Source organism: Aedes aegypti, chromosome 2 (genome assembly GCF_002204515.2).
Source record: "Aedes aegypti strain LVP_AGWG chromosome 2, AaegL5.0 Primary Assembly, whole genome shotgun sequence".
Lineage (NCBI taxonomy): Eukaryota > Metazoa > Arthropoda > Insecta > Diptera > Culicidae > Aedes > Aedes aegypti.
In genome coordinates, this window is record NC_035108.1 from 437674761 (window position 1) to 437691597 (window position 16837).

The 16837-nt window shown below is 37.2% G+C and overlaps 1 protein-coding gene across 1 annotated transcript in view; it reads left to right on the top strand.

The window, feature by feature from the left end:
• The first annotated feature begins 394 nt into the window (after window positions 1-394).
• Window positions 395-16837, top strand: part of LOC5568000 (ras-interacting protein RIP3) — an 899140-nt gene continuing 882697 nt past the window's right edge. Inside the window, exon 1 of the mRNA XM_021847835.1 lies at window positions 395-1702. The gene's annotated coding sequence lies outside the window, so the exon portion shown is untranslated. The remainder of the gene's footprint in view (window positions 1703-16837) is intronic.

Here is a 16837-nt window from a genome sequence, read left to right on the forward strand (position 1 = left end):
GTCTCTCGCACTCTCTTGTTAACCCAATCTCAATATGAACCCTTTCTATAGCTTCTGAACTGCGCTCCCTTATGATGTTATGCTGTCTGGTGCGTTGCATATCAGAGCATAGGATTCTATGCGCTTCCGGTAGTCGTGTATTGGTGAGAGAGACACCAAAGCATAAGAGCGTGAGCGAGTGATACTTCGCTCTTCCGACGATGATAATATCCGCCTCCGCGTTTCTTTGTGTATATCCAAAGCACTTACACCAGCTGACGCGAAGGGTCACAGCGAGGGGGGCCAACCCCCGGAAACCCACCTTCGATTGCACCACCACAGCGACAAAACGACGACACGATACGACGGATATACGAACAACGATAGCGCACGAAGAAGAAACACAATCACAATCAGTACATTGCATACATTCGGGCAGCTAGCACGCGTTTTTGTCTCGTTGCCTCCCTTGATATCAATTTTATCACTGAACTATTGTGTGTACTTTCTGTGTGTCTCTTCTTACATAGCTTGTACCGTACCTATATAGATATAGAGCTATCCTTGCTTTATATGCGGCATTAGGATACTGTAAAAATAGCATTGTGCGCCCTGTGGAAAGCGGAGCATTATACAAACCGTGCTCTTGGTGGTTAGTTATTATCAGTTTTGCGGTCTCGGGCATCTCGGTGTCCTTTCCTTCGAGTCGTAGCCTACTTCCTGGTCGCATTGCATCCCAATCAGCAGCGCCTCCTGTGAGAGATCCGTCGCTTTTTATCATCGCGATCGTTTGTTTTGAAAGGTTGTCGCAGCAAGCAGCAGGCGAGTGGGAAGGAGAGAGGAAGTGCCGCAGAGAGTGAGAGTGCACGGCCGTGGATGTTGGGTGCATGCAGTAAGTCGCCAATCCATTATTAATCGGCTGACGTAAATGTAAAAATAGTTATAAAATCAGAAATAACCGCACGAAACAGACGTGAAACTAGAAAGGGAAAACAGTTTTCCGGGCAGAGGAAAAGTGCATTCGGCGGCGGAAGAAGAAAACAGAACAACGACTCTCGGCTCGGGCTCGGCTTGGCTCGCAGTAGGCTTAGTGCGTTTCTCTGCAGCAGCGAAGTGCGGTCCATAGCTAATACCAAAAGGCGCGCGCGTGTTTGTGTGCGACGCAAGGCGAAGCGAAGGTGTATGTGAAGAGAGAAGAAATTAAGGCGAATCGTCGCAACAACAACAACCAGAAGTGGGCGAAGAGGTGTGCAAAGGGTGCAGCAGCAAAAATTGTGCAGCCGAAAATTAGTGCAAATCAATCGAAAGCAAAAGTGTACTTAACTACGGCGGGATCGAGAAGAGCGACTCGCGTGTGTGTGAGGGAAAGAGAAGGTGATAAGAGCTGATTTGTGCTTACCTTTACGATAATAAATATCTATATAAACGTGCACACGTACAAGTGGTACGGCTTAGAGGTGGTAGAGTTCCCCGGTTCGATATTGGATAAATTGGCTTTTGGATTAAACAGCGAGTCGATAATAATTAGCGTTGCTGTTTGCCTTTTACAACAGCGATCATTGTTTACAGACTGGTGGAGCATTTTGTGCAAAAATTGCAAACCCCAATAATCGACGGAGGCAAATGTACCTAAATGAACGCACTTTTGTTTTGCTTGAGTAGACAATCGCCTTTGGATAACATCTATGTCCAATAGATTGGCGGTTAAACGACAGTGACACAAGTGAGTATGGTTTTATCGATTCCTTTCCTGATAACGGTTGAGTCATAACAATAGAAATATAAATATTAATCATCTGCCGCTTTAGAAATGATGTCTGTTTATATCTAAAATTGCATCCATTACTTATATCAAACACAGTGCCCGGCAATAACTGTAGCGCGATGGGTGTATCTGATGATTGCAATGATGAGTCATTTGAAAATCCTAATAATTTCTCAGAAACATTCAGCGTCCATTTAGTTTGGAATGTCCACTCTTTAAATTTGTAGATTATACATAAAACTTACAATTTTCGGTCGTTTTTGTTTTGGGAGTTTGTGTCAGCCAAATTTTCTGAAATGTGGTAGTACGATGCACTTATATGCTTAAAGACTTAGTATCGAAGCAAATTTTTAGCCCAATAGCTTTTAGAAAAAAAAAAACACCCACACCGAAGAGATCATAGCAGCCGAAAATACAACTTTGTTCGGAAATTTCTAGTTTTCCGTAACCTTTACAGTACCAACATAAAAAAATCTATCATATTATTTTCTTTAACTTGCAATAACTTTGTTAATTCTCAACCGATTTTGATGATTCCATCACGGTTAGATCGGGAATCTAATAAAGTTTTCAGAAAGTTATGAATGATTTGGAAATCTGGCGTAGTTTCAAAACAGAGTCAAAGTAGTGTGGGTGCCTAATGCAGTCAAAATGGGATGCATGTCTTAAAATAAATTTGATATCATATTTATAGACCCTGGAATATCCTTTTGCAGAGTGACCATAATTTATTTCCAAAGAAAACCCGATAATATAGATACAACATTTATTTAAATAGTTCCAGGCTTTTGATGAAATTCATAGGAGAATTTGAGCCCATTTGAGCCCTAACGGAACCGAATTCAGTATATCTGGATACCATCATGTATATTCAAAACAACATCAAAAATCATGAATTTCGAGTCGTCAGAATACTCTTGTACCGAAAAGTCGATAAGTGTCCCATATGAGGCCTACCGGATCTTGTCATTGATACATGACACCATGTCTATTTACTTATAGTTGAAAAATCATGCCGTCGAACGCTGGGATCCCTATCGAAACCTGTACCAGATGACTATGTGGCCACAATGGTCCACTATGATCCTAAACAGCTCAGGATAGTATCTTCATATCTAGGGGTCCATCATATAATAATTTAATCGATATTTTAGAGCGATTCAATGTATTTATTATTGAGTTTCCTGTTTTGACAGCCTCAGGTACCCCAAGCGACTTTGGCCCTTTTTTAAAACTACGCCAGTTTTAAGAATCATAACTTTTTGAAAACTATATTAGATTCCCGATCTAACCTTGGAGGAATCATGAAAATCGGTTGAAAATTGACAAAGTTATTGCAAGTTAAAGAAAACAAATATATCGATTTTGTATGTTGGTACTACAGACAAACAGACGTAACACTTAGAGCAAATCTCGATCAAAATCATAGTCACGAGGACATGTACGCCCAATGCTAAAATAAGCGTGTTTGGCCGATGGGCCAACAGATGGCGGTAGTGTGTAAACGTCAAATGCGAACAAAAACGATGCGAGCGCTGCGGGTGGCGGATAGGCCAACTACCATATTTTTGAATCGACCGTTAAAAAGGTGGTCGATGGAAAATGATGAGAGTATGACGTCTATTTGTCTGTGTTGGTACTGTGAAGGTTAACAGGCTTTTTGTCGTTGAATATTTGATGGGCATTGCGATCATTATAAAAATCTCGCTGAACTTATCTAAACGATCTAAGAGAGGCTCTTATTGTTTACTTCCTTTTCAATCAATAGCTTAGCCACAATTCGATACAGTTCCTTCATAGAGCTGACATGAGCGATTTCACTTCATCGATCCTCTCTTTCGCTAATATCTTCGCCATATAAAATAAATCTGTAATATTTTTGTTCATAAAGCAAGATATAGTGATTCTTTACCCTACAGCACGAGAACATACTGCAAAAAGTGTTTTCTGCAATACTGCAAGGAGAGCAATGACGAAGAGAAATCGGTGAATACAGATAAGCCCTTATGGAAACTTATTTTGCTACTTTTTTGCTATAGAATGAAAGACAATGCCCTCGGCTAGCAAGAGCCTCTCAGTGTTAGATAGGACGTTTAGAAAGGTTCAGCGAAGAATCGCTCGAGTTAGCGTTAAATGTAATCGACAATGTAAGCTTTCAGCTATTATATTTGGTCAAGGAGTCCTAAAGAAGTCTACAGAGGAATAATTGGAAATACATAAGTTAAAATCAGCATGTTAATAGGTATGAGCAAAACAAAACGTATATACTAGGGTGGTTCAAAAAATCAATTTTGTTCCACACCGCTCATTGGATTCTAGTTCAAATTCTGAATATTTGTCATCCCAAAATTTGAGCTTATTTCGATTAAAACTGGGACTGCACAAGTCCCTCAAAGTTTGTATGGGAATTATTATAGGAAAAGCAAGCAATTTATGCAAAGACTATGACCTATTGAATGAGTTGCTTGCTTTTCCCATAGTAATTCCCATACAAATTTTTAAGATTTTGTGCAGTCTCATTTTTTATTCAAATGAGCTGAAATTTTTGGAAGACACTTAGAATAAGATCTATAATTGAATGAGCGGTGTAAAGTAAAACAGATTTTTTGAACCGCCCTAGTATTTACGGAGTGTATAATTGTCCCATCTTTCTTATCAACTGATTGTTTTACTGATTTTACCTGTGGTCAAAAATTAAAAAAAAATCAATTTGTATGATTCTTCCGAAAAAAACATGATATTGCCATAAGCTTCAGAATGACAGAAAAAAATTACATAATTGAAAAAAAAACCTTAATAGGCTTCCCCTAAATGAAAACTTCTTGTCTCTCCACAACGTTTACTTGATTGTGTTGTTAGCCATTTCCCAAGAAAAAAAAACTAGAAAATGTCTGGAAAATTGGTAGGCTATCCATTTGAAGAAAAAACAAGGTAGTCGAAATTCGCGTATCTGTCAAACATAAGCAATTAGGGTGGAATTAAAAGGTACAAGGTACTCCAACCTACTTTTTTGTTTCTCTATTAAGATTCTCCTCAGAGGATTCGAATAAATTAAAAAGAATCTTTTTGATTTTTTTGTCATCATTTGAGTGAAGTAATGTTTGAAAAATCTTAAGGTTTACCTTCGTTGAACAGATAGAATTGATGTTAGCAAATTGTCGTTGTCTTAGTGATTTCTCTAGTAATCCTTCAATAACTACAATAACTTTTTAAAGCCTTAATTAAATTAATTCTCCAGTTTTCTTCTGAAAGGTCTTCAGTCCATTTATGTAAAATATCCAATATTGAAGAAATATTTAAAATATATTCAAAATATATCAGTGAGTTACCATCTTATTTTCAGCCAAAAATCTATCTCATAAATCCTTTATGGGGCCCAGGTAGCAGTAGCAGTAAACGTGCAACTGTTCAGCAAGACCAAGCTGAGATCCGTGGATTTTTTTTGGATTGGAAATTGACTTCCCAGGGCATAGAGCAGTGATTCCCAAAGTGGGCGAATTCGCCCCCCTGGGGGCGATTTTCAGGTTCAAGGGGGCGAAAATTTGTAAAATAGAATTTGGGGGGCGAAAAATTCAGAAAGGGGGTGAAAAGGCTAACACGGGAGCATTTGAAAATAATTACTCATAATTGTTTTAGGAGACACATCTGAATGTTAATCAATCCCAAACTTAACTTTTTCCACGAATATTTTACCTAGGATCGATATATCTCCAATCAGGGTCATTTTAAAATTATGATAGACTACACTTGATAGTTGTCAAACATATGCCTTTGGGTTTTTCAATATCATGTGAGTTTTAAGCATGGTCGGTATTTGAGATTTTCAAGGTCGGATGATTAGTCACAGATAACATTTAAGCACAACATATTTTGGATGTAAAAACATGTATCTGAGAATTTTGAAAAATTTTGGCAAATTCAAAATATTCTATTTAAGTATGTTTTTATGCATGAACTTTGAGATTAGTAAGATAATATTTCTTTCATTGGCATCCATATTTTTTACAGAAAAAAGAAGATTCGGTTGCACTCTTTCTTATCATTTCTCATGGTACAAATCAATTTAGAGACAAATATTTCTTGGTGTTAGAAAAAATACCCTTTTTATGTATTGCATTGACGGTATAGCTTCTGAGTACACATTATGAGTTGAAAAACATTCTGAATTTTCATATGTTGGTTCAGTATTTTTGGATTGAATGAAAAAAATTGTTCCAAGAAAACGTCAAACATTTATTATTCACAATTTCTGAAAATTATTGCAGTAATTTAATAAATAAAAGTTAAATCAGTATGTAATCACCATTAACGAATCATCCCCCAACTACGTCACAAGTTGGCGCCTGTGCATATACTACATTCAAATAGTTTAAACTGGGCTGAACTTGTATCAGAAACTGATTCAGTAGCCTGTAATGCACGCACAATATTGTTAAAATTGCTATTATAAATTGCAATATAGTAAATCATTCCTAATAATTTTGGGATATCGATATATGAAAAAATACTTTTAAATGTACAATATCATGATTCTGTGGACATGCAAGTCAAAGACATTTTTTGACGTACAACACTTAATTACATAAAATATGGAAATTACGTATCAGGGGGGCGATTCCAGATAAATGTTGGTCTCAAGGGGGCGAAAGTTGAAAAAGTTTGGGAAGCACTGGCATAGAGTATCTTCGTACTTACCACACGATATACAATCGGCAATGAAAGTTCTCTGTTAATAACTGTGGAAGTGCTCACAAGAACACTAACCTGAGAAGCAGGCTTTGTCCCAGTTGGAACGTAACATCAGAAAGAAGAAAATATTCCCTTCTTGATTTCTAAAAGGAGGTAAATCTACAAATACAAGTATCTGTAAGATTTCCAACAATTTTTACATTGTTTTCTCTAAAAACGTTCACAGAGAACCTTCAGAAAATTGTTCTCAAAATCTTCTCTTACTCTGTGACATTTGCTTATCCATTGGCGTAGCTTAGATTTTCTTCTGGAGGAGGCCTAGCAAATTATTATTTAACAGAAGTTATGTCGGTCGCAATATTCATGATCTTCACAATTTTCGTAGTTTGCATACATTTGTATTGATTTTATTTGTTATGATTTTTTCTCATATTGCTGCACTTCAGGTATATTTCTAAATTTCAATTTTTACTATGGAATGTATTCATTCTTTGTTTCATTCAGTGAATATTCTTCACGAGTTCTTTCAAGGAATATCCCTTGTGATTGTTCCACGACCTTTTCAAGTATTCAACGATGTGCTTTGAAGAAATTCCTCTGAGAATTGTTACGACGTTTTCTCCATGAATTATTTCTTTTTCAGCGCTTTCTTCAAGAACTCCTTTACAAGTTTTCACTGAGTTCCTCCTGGGATTCTCACCAGATTTGTTTCGAAGAAACTCTATCAAATTGTTTAGAAAATCTCAAAGAATTCCTCCACAGAATTTAGAAATTCTTTGAAACATTTCTCCAGAAAGGTGTACCCAAACTTTTGCACGATACGCCATACTGAGGGGTGAACCCAAACTTTTGCACGATGACTTGACTGACTGTTTCATTGATTTTGAATACTTTCCAGATTTTTCCGCCAACATTTCGTGGGCTCTCTTCTAAGAATATAAGATTACGATTCTAATGACACTTTGAATCAAAATTTTGGTCGATCCAATGCTGAGGAAATTAGATATGATTTTTCAGTGTGTTCTTTGAAAATTGTCACAACTTTAAGTAAAAATTTAGTATACAATGTTCAAAGAATGTTTTTGGAAAAATATATACGAAGTAAGAATAACTCTTTGCCTTTGAAATGCGGGTTAAAGAGTTTCAATTGGACGTGTAATCACAGAGATATGGACTGAACACTTTTGAATGTTTTTAAGGGGGTGAACCCAAACTTATGCACGGTAGTGTACGTGGGAATCAAGTTGATTTTGACCAAATTCGCAGAAGTTTGAACATTTATTGAGCATTCCTTGAGAATGCTCTGACTTTCCTCTTGATACCTCCCGTCGGGTTCTGCACAAGTTTCTACGTAACTTTTCGTTGTGTTACTGACAACATTTTCTTGGAAAAATCGATGAAACTTGCTTGTCTTCCATCCTTATTAAGATGTCGTTTGATTATTGCCCAATATTTTCCAATGGGGCGTAGTTCTGGGCAATTCTGTTGAATTTGCCATGTTTCGACAAATTCGACTTTTTGCTTCTTGAACATCTCCAAAGTAGCTGAAGCATAGTAAGTCGATGCCAGGTCTGGGCAAAACAATGGAGGCTTGGTATGCTTTTGGTAGATGGGCGGAAGACGTTATGCATTCAGCTCTGTAATTTTCGCCTTTATTGAACAGGAGGAAATTGCTTGCCTTACCAGAATCTTTTTCCCAAATTTTCCTGTTCGGATGTATCGTACGTCCTCAGGAGCATCTGTTTTCGATACAGTGTTCAATTCGGACGCATCACGAATTAAGCCAAATCTCGGAACGACAGCGTTTCTGAACACCATTTGTGCAGAATAAATCTGCGTGTCACTATGTTAAACTGATCCATCGCTTGGAATTTACAACTGTTTTGGTGTCAACTTTTTTCAGCTGTCAAAATAAACACTTGAGTACACACTGAAACAAAATTTTATTTTTTCTTGGAATTTTCACACCAAAATGTTAACAATCACGTGTCCACTTTCTTAAATGAAAAGTTTTTAAGAAGGTTTTGAACATTCAGAAATAATCCCAAATTTTACTTCTCGGAATTCCTGCAGGGATCACTCCAAAGTTTCTCCAGGATAATTACTTTGTGACAACAGTAAACCTCAAACAACTCTTCTTTCTTCTCATCGTCGACAATTTACTTGTTTTTGAACTAATAACCCAAACCTAGTGTGGTACTCGACTACAACAAGAATATTCCATAAGTTTCATTTTAGATTTGTTTAGATTTGGATTTGTCTGATACCGGTTTTCCTTCTAGAAATTCTAAAAGAATGCCTCCAGTGATTTTTTCATTCTCACAGGATTCGAGGAAGTTAACCAAGGTTTTTATATCATAAAAAAATGCTTGAATTTCTAAAGGAATCAATTCAAGAATATCTTCATCCATTGCTTGAAGCTTATTAGCTTCGCGAGAAATATAAAATTCTTTATTTTGTCATCTATTGATTGATACAGCTCATGCAGAGCGTTAGTCTTATTTAGCAGATACTTTAAAGATTAGGAGATTGATTGCTGAAAGTAGTAGGTTCTGACGGTAAAAGTTCATCTTATGAAAGTGAGGTTCTTGAACTAGCGCTACTTGGGCTGGTTTGTATTGCGTGAGTTTTCAAGAATTGTTCGTAGCATTTCTTGTATGCTAAACATTGATGGGCTATCCTTACCTTCGTCATTACACAAACTTCACTCAAGATTACTTATTTTACTGCCACAGCAACAAACAAACCAGCAGAATTTCTCTTTCGCAAACTCCAATAATTCTCTCAAGCATATTTCCAAGAATTCTTTCAAAAATTACTTCAAGAAAATTTGAAAAAATACCCAAGAATTCTGCTAAGAGTTTTCGAGGAATATCTTCATAATTGTATATATGAACTCCCTCAATTTTTCAGATTTTTTTTCAGAAATTCCTTAACAAATCTTCAAGGAATGCTTCTATGGTTTTTTGTAAAATCATAAGGTAACTGACTGGAGAAAGAACAATCTCTAAAGGAAACAACCAATGCACAAGAAATTGAGAAAAAAATACCATATAATATTTGGAAAAAAATGGGTATCATTGGTGGAATTATTAAAGGAAAACGGGAAGAATTCCTACAAAATTAACTGATGGGTTTCCTTCAGCTAATTCGTGTAGTTCGTGAGATTATGGAGAATCATAATCTTGAATCCTACGATCTTGATAGCTTGTTCCGGTAAACTATTTCAAAATCTGAAAACTCACTTGTAGTATTTCTTGAAGGAATCGCTAAAAGAATGCCAAAAATTCCAAATAATAACGGAAAAAGTGTTCACTGAATAAGAGGAAATTGTATAAGAACACGCTGGCCCTCCTAGATGACCAACTTTTTAGAAAACTCAAATTTATAAAAGTTGAAAAGTTCCCGAAAATTACTGAACTAAACTAGCTTCAAAGCTGCCTCTATATTTGTGTATAACGGATTGACGGATTAGTCTATGCTTCTTTCTGGTGTTACATCCCTAATGGAACAGAACCTGCTTCTCAGTTTAGTGTTCTTATCAGCACTTCGATAGTTATAAACTGAAAGCTTTCTTTGCCATACATCATATCTGCATGTGTATACCATGTGGCAAGCAAGAAGGTACTCTATGTCCTGGGAAGTCGAGAAAATTTCCTATACGAGAAGATCGTCGGCCGGTGGGATTCGAACCCACGACCCTCCGCATGGTCTTGCTGGATAACTACGCGTTGACTGCTACGGGTATCTGGGTCTGTTAGTCTGTGCATAAGAAATAAATCGGATTAAGGTTTTATTTTACACAACATAAATCTCATTGTGCAATCAAAATGGTAAACTATCTACACAAACACATCGGAGAAGGATTTCCAAGCGATTATAATATTGTATCACCTCTCCGCGCCATTACAGCAGACATGATGGAAGTGCAAAAGATAGTTGACCCCGCGCGACCGACGATTCGACGCCGCAACTAACGTAGGTGTTAAAGGCAAGCGCATCCTATCTCTGTGTGTGCGCCTTTGCGTTTTCTTGCTCAAGGAGTGAGACCTACAAGCGCAAGGGGACAAGTTTCACACCCGATCCCACCCACGCATCCCATAATGAATGAGTAGTGTGTAAGCGAGCGAGCAAGCAAACAAACAACGACGACGACGACGACTTCGGTGAGGACAGTATTTTTTGCTTTAAACGAGCCAATTACACGGCCTGGCCGTGCAGAAATGGGTACGATGCTCCTCCGAGGACCTGACTCAAGGTGTGACTGGAACCGTTATTGACGAAAAATTAAAAATAGGGTAAAAGTTCCGGTTTTGGCTAGCCTAAGAGAAAATATCAATAAAAATTAAATGGGAAGCCGTATTTATACTACAAATATGTCAAATGCAAGCTTTAAATCCACATTATGTGTGTAAAAAATCAAAACTGAGCTAAAACCATGTTTTCGCTTAGAAAATCCTGTTGGTCAATATAGGCCAACGAAACCAGTTTCGGTCAGAGATTTAACTTCGGCTCCTAAATTGACCAATTGCATTGATTTCTCATGAGAGCGGCCAAATTAGGTGTATAGGAATTAAAATTATAAGGAAGATGAATTGTTAGATTGGAAGAAAGTTTTGAATCAGTTTGGACAAGTAAATAAGTGTAGCTCTATCATATGAACGTGATTTACTGAACACAAAGGGTTTCATGCTGATTGGCTATATAAAACGGTGTGTAATCCACTATGGCTACAACTGGAGTATGGCCAAAATCGGTGCTTCTACCCTACCATCAATTCAGCACTCACTATTCGAAACCATATATTCTAGCATTTTCTTAGTAAATTAGAAAATGTTTCATGTAGGGAAATGCAAGATATAGTGATTTGAAGATTTATTGCAATTCTGTAGGGATCTGCGCTCTGAATTTGAAGTTATTTCTTCGACGGAATCACTAGTGTGCTTTGAGTGTAGAATAGCAAATTTTATCTGAAAAAATCTGGATCTCCTGTGTTGTAAACCTTACAAATGCACTACAAATTTTTAAGTGGGTTTTCCAGATTTTTGTAAACTGAAGACTCAAATCTGGAATATTCCAGACAAATCTGGAATTGGCAATACCCGAACATCCGAAAGCAGTAAAGCCCTCAGATTTCGAACTTGTTTAGAAGGTCGAGAAATCTTGATTTGAAATTTTTGATTAAAAATTTCAATATGATCTTTTCTTAAAATTTTGCTATAGCACTCAAAATATCTACAAAAACACTCAAAAAGTTGGCCAGATTGTTCTCTATTAGAATAACATTGTTATCATTGTTGCACTTAACTAACCGGAGTGTCTAAAGTATGTTGTTTTCATAGTTTACTGGTTTAAATTTAACTTATTGGTGTTTTCTATGTTGAACCTATTGAAAGTTATTTCGGAAAACAAGGATCTGAAAAAAATGTACCACAATAACAGTTAGAAGATAAGCCATGTGAATACTGTTATAGCCGATTAGAGCTAGTGTCAATCGTTTGTTTCAAATCTGGAATGATTTGGTGTCTCTGGTACGCACACGTTAACCCCTCTACCGGCAGCTTCATTTTTTTACCGCAAAATAAACATTCAAATCTTTATAACTTTTTTGTTTTTTACTATTTTGGCACCATTTTTTCACAAGTTCTTAAACAACTCTTCTAGTTTAGGAATCCGTGCCGATATTAATTATTGGTGATCTGATTTTAAAGATATTCCGATGTTCCTTGGGGGACCGACATTTTCCATATAAAATTTCTTTGGCGGCCATTTTGTTTTTAATCAATTTATCAAAAAAAAAGAAATGTGGGCTATATAATACCAGGTAATAAGGAGCTACTCTGAAAAAATCATACAAATCAATAAGGTAAGGAATTCTTTAAGTATCTGAAAATTACGTTACGATGTTTTTTGAAGTTTTTAAGATCTTTATTTGACCAGCGTGGTTCCAAAAACCTAAATGCTCATTACTTCAAGACGGCTACACCAAATTGCTTCATTTTTTCACAACATCAATGTAGTGTTCCGAAGAGTGAATATTCGAATACGATTAAAATTCTGTAGCCTGAGAAATCTACGGGGGGTTCTGGTTACGGGTCGGTCCCCCAAGGAATTTTGGAATATCTTCAAAAACAGATGACCAATGATTAATTCCGACTCAGATCCTAAAACTAGAAGAGTTTTTTGAGAACTTGTGAAAAAATGGTGCAAAAATATTGAAAAACAGAAAAGTTATAACGACTTGAATTTGAATTTTGCGGTAAAAAATGAAGCTGTTAAGCCGGTAGAGGGGTTAATATCGGAATGAACATACGCGAAAGTCTTCCACGGGGCCCCTGACCTCCACCTAAATAATGCAACGTCTTCTTACGGCATTCGCACTAAACGACCAGCTCACTGAAGTTTGCTTATATTACTCGCTCAATAATTTTCACTTCTGTTCTCAAATAAATGTGCTTAAAGCCAAGAATAAGCGTTTTATACAAGGCAAACTGGGGCCCAGATAGCCGTAGCGGTAAACGCGCAGTTATTCAGCAAGACCAAGCTGAGGGTCGTGGGTTCGAATACCACCAGTCGAGGATCTTTTCGGGTTGGAAATTTTCTCGACTTCCCAGGGCATAGAGTATCTTCGTACCTGCCACACGATATACGCATGCAAAAATGGTCATTGGCATAGTAAGCTCTCAGTTAATAACTGTGGAAGTGCTCATAAAAACACTAAGCAGAGAAGCAGGCTTTGTCCCATTGGGGACGTAACGCCAGAAAGAAGAAGAAGAAGACAAGGCAAATTGACGATGCTCTCTTTGCATTATTATTGAAAATTGATCTTGTTTTCAAAAGAAATTTCACTGTTGTACGATAAAGGATCGAGAGGTGTTTTGGCGAAGTTGTTAACGAAATAACCCAGGTAACATTGGTAGCTGAACTGCAGTTTATCCAGCTGTAAAGAGGATGTTTAAACCGCATTTTAGCTTACTAAATTTTTATTCAGCTATCATTAGGAATGGATCTATGAAGTCAGATAAGCCTAGCAACAGTGTAGAAATGTTTCCCTCTGCAAGTTGCGGGTCCCTAAGGTGAAGATGAATTGAGCCAAATCTCAAATTTTCAAGAGCACAAATCTGCAGAACCAAACACCCGTTTAGGCTGAAAACTTAATCGATTGATCACTAGCTGATGGTGACCAATCAATTAAGTTTTCAGCTCAAACGGTTGTTTGGTTCTCCAGATTTGTGCTCTTGAAAATTTGAAGTTTGGCTTTGATTCATCTTCATCCTAAGCTGTACGTAATCTGTAAAAGGAGATATTCACAGCCAGTACACGTGTTTTTACTACATGGGAAACATTATTATCATACGTCACAATCTCCATCAAGCCCTGTTTCAGCACGAACACATCTGAACCTGCTTCTTTCTCTACATGCAACCATATATGTTTGGGTAGAGTGAATTAAATTACCGGGTACCCCCGTTGGTTTGACCACATTTAATCTGAACACTTCTTAATTTGTACCCCGCTAATTTGCACATCGTTTAGATTAAAAATGGTTCAAACGTCATTTAGCTATTGGAACAGAGTGAATTGAAATGGAACTCTGCGAAACGGAACGCAAAATCAAAACAAAACAGCCAAAGGGGTAACCAGACACTCGTTTCTAGGGTGACTAGATGTTCAAATTAAAAATGAACGGGGGTGTACGGTACAAGCTTATCCTAGTTGTCCAACTGTAAAATAGTAAAACCCTGCTCTACTGCACTGCGATCGACTCCAATAAAGTTATCGTCTGCAAAATCAAGGAGTATTTGTGACAAAACGCAATGATGAACAGTAAATTCGGTAACTCATCTCTTTTCATTCCATGCAACTTTAAAAAAAATAGCCTCCTCATCTACAATTATTACACTTGATTGTATTTGCCAGCTTAATCAGCTATAAGTCTTATTTTTAAGCCTTCGATATTACCTGCAACAGCTAGATTTTCGACCTATAAACCAAAAAAAAAAGATTGACAATGAATCCCGAAAAAAAATAAAACGAAGTAAATGGGTGCAGGTATATAGAGTGTAAGTCCTAGTGATATTGATACTAAAGAAGTACTTTTTGGGAATTTGTTTGAAGTTGTTAAAGACTTTGTTAATCTTCGAACATTGTGACATATGACCAGGGTTGGGAAAAAATCTGAAATTCATTCTACAGTAGCCAAACAAAGCCAATCACAGTCAGCGAAGCCAGTGAAACTCACGCCCATCACTGCTGGCAAAAAGCCTTGAAAATTGCAAAACACCCGTTGCTAAGGGCAACCCAATATTAGAAAGTAGAAAGAAGTAGAAAAATGTTCTATTTACCGCATTTGGAGCCTTCAATGGCACTAACGATTTAGAAATTTCATGCACCAAACATAGGATACTTCATTAGATTCACGTTTTTGGACTACTGTACTGGGAAGAGCCACGCGATTTTCGCGAAATTCTAGCCTACTACTATTACCATTCCCAGCACTGCATATGACAATCATGTTTCCCGTGTAGTTATGATCCTGTTGCGCCTGAGAATGTTGAACAGGATATTTTTTACGTGCTGAGTGGCAATACTCGGTGGAAAACTAGAAGTAAACATCCAGAGTAGTGCCAGATGTACAAAGAAGCAAATTTTATTAAGCAAAATAAATACGACAGACTTTGGTGGGCTGGTCACTTAGTGTGAAAGTCGAAAAACGAGCTGTAAATTAAAAATATTCAGCATTGAATTGTCACGTTTATCGAACGTACCATCAACTGTACATTAAATATTAATTTCTTAGATTTCATTCTATTAAACTAAGCTTACTGGTTTAAGCCATGTAAAAACATACTTAAGCCACTCTGGCATGTTAAGTCAGTTGTAAATATTTCTATAACAACGGTAACCATTATATACTAGTTGAGAACAGTTTTGCCAACTTTTTGAGCAGTTTTGTAGGTTTTTATCAACGCAAAATTTTCATATGGATCATATTGAATTTATAAGTCGGAAATTTCAAATCAAGATTTCTCGAGATTCCTCCTAGGGATTTTTTTAAAAATTGGCCCAGAGGTGCAGAATGGCCTCAGGAATCGAGCCCTGTGCTCAGATTTGATGGACATTTTTTTTGTATAATAACGGTCTGTCGGGCACCGTGGCACTGTCATCCTGTAGCAGTACACGATAAACAGGCTCTCATGATGTGCAATGGATCATGATTGTTAAAGAGAGCGATTAGTGCGAGATATTCTCTATTTTTCCAGAATACAACCCTTGTTCATAGGAGTCGATATCGACTCATGGAGGTTTCACTGTACATCTATCAAATTGACAGTAAACTAGCAGTTTGTAGTTAAAAACCCTTGAAAATCAAACATCTCGGAGGGGAAATAGCTTTTTCCCCAAAACTGCAATTGACTCTGAACAGCTCCAAACACGTTCACGAATCAAATTTGCTTCGCGAGCACGACAGATGCGAATGAATCAGCAGTCTGATGCTCGCGAGCATTTCGCTTTGTTTATGTTCTAACAAAATTCTAACAAAATTTGACTCAAATAAAACTGGAATGTAACAAATCCTAATTATAACAAAATTTCTACAGAATGCGTGTTTCAAGGATGTAACAAAAGAAAAAAAATTGCAAACTATGTTCATAACTTCGGATCTTTTGAGTTACAAACTTACAATGCAATGTCAAAAATATAACAAATGTCGTTATAAATGTTTTACAAAATATATAACAAGATAAAACAGCCATCTTGATGGCAAAACTATATCAACTTCTGTTCTTTTTTAACTGTTGTTGATAGAACTGTGCTACAATCTTGTTATGTGATTCCGGTTGGGATAACACAAACATGACCATGATGATCATTTTTTCGTGAATAACAGTTTCTGACACACCGTGACTCAGTTTCAGCCCAACAAGAGCAGCAGACGAGTTTCGCGACAAAACGGCCTGTACGCTTGCGAACGCCGCAATGATTCCCATTCGCACACGACACCACACCGCAATATGAACAACATTCTTTTTCCGAAGTCTGGCGCTCGAAAGCGAAACGAATAATTCTTTCTCGTTTTGGTTGGACCGATGATAAAAGAGCACTCGAGGGTAAGTGATGACGAGATGTTTCTTGACTCATCGAGATTTCCCCGTGCGAAGAATACGGGATGACGATTTGTCAACTCGTGAACCGGATTTTCGAGAACGGTGACAGAATGGTTGGCAAATGTTGGTGTTAGTATTGCAATTTGCCAACTCAAACAAATTTGCCATTTATAGGCACCAAATGTACGTAAAGTAAATGCTTTCTTTCGTCGTCGTTCGACTCCCTTCAATTCCATATCAATAATCCGACAAGCGACGACGAGGCGTTCTGTGCTCGAATCGGAAAAGGCTGCAC